Here is a 6,202-nt window from a genome sequence, read left to right as displayed (position 1 = left end):
GATTCCAGGCCCTCAGTGTATAGACAGAGATGCCCCTGACACTCTATCAATAATGAAACCTCACTGAGACTCTTCTAGGATATCCTATTGTTATCCTGCAGTTTTGGATCTATAGGGCCAGCCCCTTCAGGCACTCCAGCTGTTTATTGATGGGGTAGATATTAGGGTGGGTCAATTTGAACCTTGGATGTGAGCCTGAGAAGTATCTGAGCTGGTCAGCCTTGAGAGTCAGTGGATCTCTCACTCTCATGCCTTTGAACCAGCTTACCAACAATCTCCTTATCCCCTGTAACCTGGGCCAGCTCTACCCTGTTAAGTGAGGTACAGGGCCCACTCTTCCAGTGCTGTAACTGGTGAGGGACATGGCCAGTTCCCCCACTCTGATGACCTCAGTGCCAGCTCTCTTGCCTGCTATAGTTGGCAAAGAATGAGAGTAGGGAAGGCATATCTTTCTTGACCCTGTCAGCAAATAGCAGACAGGTGGTGGGGGCCAGCTCTCACATGCTCATGCCTTTAGAGGCCTGCTTACCCATTCTCTCACCACCAGGGTCAGTTCTGTCATGTTGCCCAGGTGAGGTGCAGAGGTTCAAGGTCTGCTCTCCCAAGTGTTGCAACTGGTGAGGGCAAGAACAGCTTTCCTGCTTTCAGGACCCAAAGGCCAGACCTTGCACCTGCCTCAGGTGGTAAGGCTCCAGAAGGGAGGAATATATGTCCCCCTCAACCACACCACCACACAGGAGACAAGTGGTAGGGACCACTCCCTCCACACTCATAACCTCCAGAGGCTCACTTGCAACTCCATGAGCAATGTACAAAGCCCACTGTCCAAAATGCTGACTGGCTAGAGGCCAAGTTAGCTCTTTTATTCTCATGCTCCCAGGTCCAAGTCTCCCAGGATACCCCAGTAAGGGGTGTATTTAGTTATGCATAGCCTTCAGAAATCATCATGTTCCCAAGTGGCAGCCCAGATTAAGAATGCCTGCCTGGACTTTGTTGATTACAAACCCCTGCTGCTACAGGGCCACGGACCCAGATGTGGCCTCCTGGCAGCATCACAGGCCAGGACCCACCATGATCCCAAGTGCCATCACCAGCTACTCACATCAGGCTGTTTCTCACTACCCTTAGGTCTCCAGTTCTGCTTCTCTTTATTGTGCCCTCACACTTCGGTTTCTCTTCTATTTCTCCACCACTCACTTGCTCCTTTTAGGGGTGCCTGACGTTCTCTGAGTTTCAAAGGCCATCTCAGGAGTGGTCTCAGAAGTGCTATGCCCTACTCATGCATTATGGCACTGGGCCAGGGTCATCTTGGACAGCTGTCACCTTGAACACGATCTGCCCCCACTCCCACCCCAAGGCCTGCACATCACTGCACTAGTGGTCATCTCAGGGTAGCTTACTCTCTGGGCCCTATGTCTGGTGGTTGTCTTGGGCTGGCTTCTTGCCTGCACTCAGTGGCCCTTGTGAGGGTTATCTGTCATGGGCTCACTCCGACCCAGGGCCCACAGTCCCAAGTGGAGTTCTAGTCTCCAGTACACTTCCTGTCCTGGGAGCCAGTCTCGGCCTTTCTCGTGCCGGACTAGTGGTCATCTCAGGCTCTCTTTTTTCAGGAAATGTTAGGCTACTAATCATTCAGATGTTCATAGGTCAGAACACTGAGTGTAGACATAACCTCTCTCCTCTCTGTCACCTACTGACACACATGTGACATAAGAGCCACACTTGCAATGCCTCTGGGGGCAATAAGACAAAGAATCTTGATAAGCAACTTGGTTAATATCTCTGATTGCTTTTTCATGTTTTTCGTACTTTCAAATATTCTACTTTTAGTATTAATTTATGAAAGATTTGGAGAAGGTGAGCCCTTCAATAAGTAGCTTGTTTAACTCATAAAATTATTTAAATTGAACCAACAGACGGCAGAAAATATTTGAGTTGCTATGTACTTGATATTCCTCATTTCCTCAGTTAATCAGCTAAGACTTCTGACTAATTCTACTGACTTTCCAATTTTTCTGCTCCTTTGCGTTCTTCCCTCCTTATCTTTTCAACCCGTTATATTGATATCTTATCAGTGTTACATAAGTAACAAAGTCTGAATGGTAGCTCTCCCTCATGGCTCTATGCACTATGATTCAATAATAAAATATGCTCCCACTTGACACTGACAACATCCAGAGTGCGACCCATCATTTTTCTAAGGAAATCGAGAAGCTGAAGAAACTACAGTCACCCTCTGGGATTCAATTAGGAAGCGACAAGATTGACCCAGATTAGTCACAGTTGTAAGACACCAACTTAAATGGAAGCATAGCTACAAAGGAAAGCCTCTAAGGCTTTGGACTTCATTTCTTATGCATCATTGCTGAGAAGTAACCTAAATATAAAAAAAGGCAGGGAACTGAGAGCACATAGAAGTTCAGAGAACTGTTTGTCACAGTGTCCATTGCATTGTCTGAAATGTCTCGTATGCTGTTCTTATTCTAAGTATCAAAATGCAAACTGAATATGCAAGTCTTTGCAGGGTTGCAAATGTGTTTTCAAAAAGCTCTTTATCATAGATAGCCGATTACTTGCTGCAACAATTATCAATATTAAGCTATAATACAAAGATGCATTTTATAAAATCACCTATATCAAAGTTCATATTAAAAGAAAATATACAACGTTCTCACTGCTCTTCTTATATAATTCCTGAAGATTTCAAATGCAAATCGATAACATTTTGTTTTTCTTTGGTTTATATAATTGACATTCAAGGAGCAGTTCTAAGGCATCAGTTCTGTACCCAATCCCCCCAAAACCAGGACTCCCAGGAGCTCTAAAATGCCCAAGAAGTGAGTAGACTTCGACACCACCAGCCTCCAAAATAGGGAGTAATTTGAGACCCACGGGGACCCAGGAACTCCCTCAAGGCCAGGGGGGCAGGAGCCTTCCAGTCTGCACCTGTGCTTGCAGCAGTACTAGGGCACCAGCTCTGCACCCAATCCCCCAAAACCCAGAGGAGGCTGGACTCCCAGGAGCCCTAATATGCCAAGGAACATAGGATAATAGGATCACTGGATCTCAGGAGCTTGGGTACACCAGGATTTCAGGATCCAAGAAGCATCCTGATTCCCAGGAGCAATCACAACCGGGATCTAAGGATCACATTATCACAGAGAAGGCTGGAATCTGAGAAGTTATAACACAACCAAGATAACAGGACAGACAGGCTCCAGTCAGAGACAGTGAGTGAAGGTGGCACTAAAAATAACCAGATGGTGAAAGACAAGAACAGAAGCACCAGAAACCAAGGTTACTTGGCATCATCAGAACCTAGTTCTCCCACCATAACAAATCCGGAATAACCCATGACACCAGAAAAGCAAGATTCAGTTTAAAACCACTTCCTGTGATGATGATAGAAGACTTTAAGAAAGACATAAATAACTCTCTCAAAGAAATACCAGACAACACAGGTAAACCGGGAGAAGCCCTTAAGGAGGAAACACAAAAATCCCTTAAAGAATGACAATAAAACACAACCAAACAGGTGAAGGAATTTTTTAAAAAATGATTCAGGACATAAAAAATAGAAGTAGAAACAATAAGGAAATCTTAAAGGGAGACTACCCTGGAGATAGAAAACCTAGGAAAGAGATCAGGAGTCATGGGTGTAAGCATCACCAACAGAATACAAGAAATAAAAGAGAGAATCTCAGGTGCAGAAGATACCATAAAAAAAAAAAAAAAAAAAAAAAAAAAAAAAAACATTAACAGAACTGTCAAAAATACAAAATGCAAAAACTAACCCAAAACATCCAAAAAATCCAAGACACAAACCTAAAAATCCAGAACAAACCTAAGGATACTAGGTATAGAAGAAAGTGAAGAAAGCCAGTAAATATTTTCAACAAAATTATAGAAGAAAACTTCCCTAACCTAAAGAAAGAGATGACTATAAACATATGAGAAACCTGCAGAACTCCAAATAGGCTGGGCCAGAAAAGAAATTCCCCCCGTCACATAATAATCAAAACACCAAATGCACAAAACAGAGAAAGAATATTAAAAACAGTAAGGGGAAAAGGCCAAGCAACATATAAAGGCAGACCTATCAGAATTACACCAGACTTCTCACCAGATACTATAAAAGCCAAAAGATCCTGGACAGATGTCATACGGACCCAAAGAGAACACAAATGCCAGCCCAGGCTACTATGCCCAGCAAAACTCTCAATTATCATAGATGGAGAAACCAAGATATTCCATGACAAAACCAAATTTACACAATATCTTTCCACAAATCCAGCCCTACAAAGGATAATAGAGGGAAACCATCAACACAAGGAGGAAAATTATACCATAGAAAAAGGAAGAAAGTAATCTTCTTCCAACAAACGCATAAAAAGTTAGCCACATAAACATAACTCCACTTCTAATAACAAAAATAACAGGAAGCAACAATCTCCTCTCCTTAATATCTCTTAACATCAATGGACTCAATTCCCCAATAAAAAGACATCACCTAACAGATTGAACATGTAAGCAGGACCCAACATATTTCTGCATATAGGAAATGCACCTCAGTGACAGACAGGCATTACCTCAGAATAAAAGGCTAGTAAATAGTTTTCCAAGCAAATGATCCCAAGAAACAAGCTGGAGTAGACATTCTAATATCAAATGAAACTGATTTTCAACCAGAAGTTATCAAGAAAGATAAAAATGGACACTTCATACTCATCAAAGGAAAACTCAACCAAGATGAAACCTCAGTTCTGAACATCTATGCACCAAATTCAAGGGTACCCACATTTATAAAAGAAAAAAAGAAACTTTACTAAAGATAAAGCACACATTGTACCTCAAGCAATAATAGTGGGAAACTTCGACACCCTACTCTCATCAATGGACAGATCATAGAAACAGAAACTAAACAGACACAATGAAACTAAGAGAAGTTATAAACCAAATGGATTTAGCAAATATTTACAGAATATTCCAACCAAAAACAAAAGAATATACCTTTTTCTCAGAACCTCATGGTACCTTCTGAAAAATTGACCATATAATTGGTCACAAAGCAGGCCTCAACAGATATAAGAAAATGAAATAATCCCAAGCATCCTATCAGATTACTATGAAGTAAGGCTGGTCTTCAATAATGATAAAATCAATAGAAAGCACACATATATGTGGAAACTCAATGATAACTTGGCCAGGGAAAAAATAAAGAAAGAAATTAAAGGCTTTTTAAGAATTTAATGAAAATGAGGCTTTCTGGTCTGGGCCTGAGCACTGAGCAGATACTGGGTGGCAGCTCTGGACCCAATCTCACAGAACCCAGAGAAAATGGGACTCCCAGGAGCTCTAACCTGGGCAGTATTTTAGGTAAGCAGACAGCAACACTCAGCCCAAATAGGGAGTAACTGGGACCAACTAAGACCCAGGAATTCACTCATGGACTGGAGCACTGTTTCCTTCCAGTTTTGGCCCAAGCACTGAGAAAATCCAGGGTGGTAGCTCTGTGCCAAATCTAACAGAAGGCAGAGGAAGCAGGGCTCCCAGGAGTTCTAACCCTGGCAGTATCTTAGGTAAGAAGAAAGCAACACCCGGCTCAAAGAGGGAGTAACTGGGACCCACTAGGACCCAGGAATTCACTCCTGGCCTGGAGCACTGGTTCTTTCCGGTCTGGGCCCAAGCACAGAGCAGATCTTGGGCCTCAGCTCTAACCCCAATAGTAACACCTATCCCACACAGTTCTGACACAACCAAGATAATAGAAAAGTCAGGCTTCAGTCAGAGACAGGGCAGGTAACAATAAGGAGACCCAGATGGTGAAAAGCAAGCACAAGAATGTAAACATCAGTAACCCAGGGTACTTGGCATCATTAGAACCTAGTTCACCCACACTAGAAAGTCCTGAATTCCCCCATATCACCAGGAAAGCAAGATTCAGATTTAAAATCACTTCCGATGATGATGATAGAGGACTTTAAGAAGGACATAAATAACACTCTCAAAAAAATTGAGGATAACACAGGCAAACAGGTAAAAGCCCTTAAAGAGTAAGCACAAAAATCCCTTAAAGAATTACAAGAGAACACAAACAAACAGGTGAAGGAATTAAACAAAACCATGCAAAACATAAAAATGGAAGAACCAATCAAGAAATCACAAAGTGAGACTACAGTGGAGATAGAAAACCTAGAAAAGA

General features: G+C 42.4%; 1 non-coding gene across 1 annotated transcript; it reads right to left on the bottom strand.

Moving 5' to 3' along the window:
- Positions 1–1,612: 1,612 nt before the first annotated feature.
- LOC143440207 (small nucleolar RNA SNORA17) lies at positions 1,613–1,744 on the bottom strand. Its single transcript, XR_013108048.1, has one exon. It is a non-coding gene; the product is annotated as a small nucleolar RNA SNORA17 (small nucleolar RNA).
- Between the last annotated feature and the right edge of the window lie 4,458 nt (positions 1,745–6,202).

Source organism: Arvicanthis niloticus, chromosome 28 (assembly GCF_011762505.2).
Source record: "Arvicanthis niloticus isolate mArvNil1 chromosome 28, mArvNil1.pat.X, whole genome shotgun sequence".
Taxonomy (NCBI): domain Eukaryota; kingdom Metazoa; phylum Chordata; class Mammalia; order Rodentia; family Muridae; genus Arvicanthis; species Arvicanthis niloticus.
Note: the sequence above shows the minus strand (reverse complement) of the source record. Positions and strands in the feature narration are given on the sequence as shown.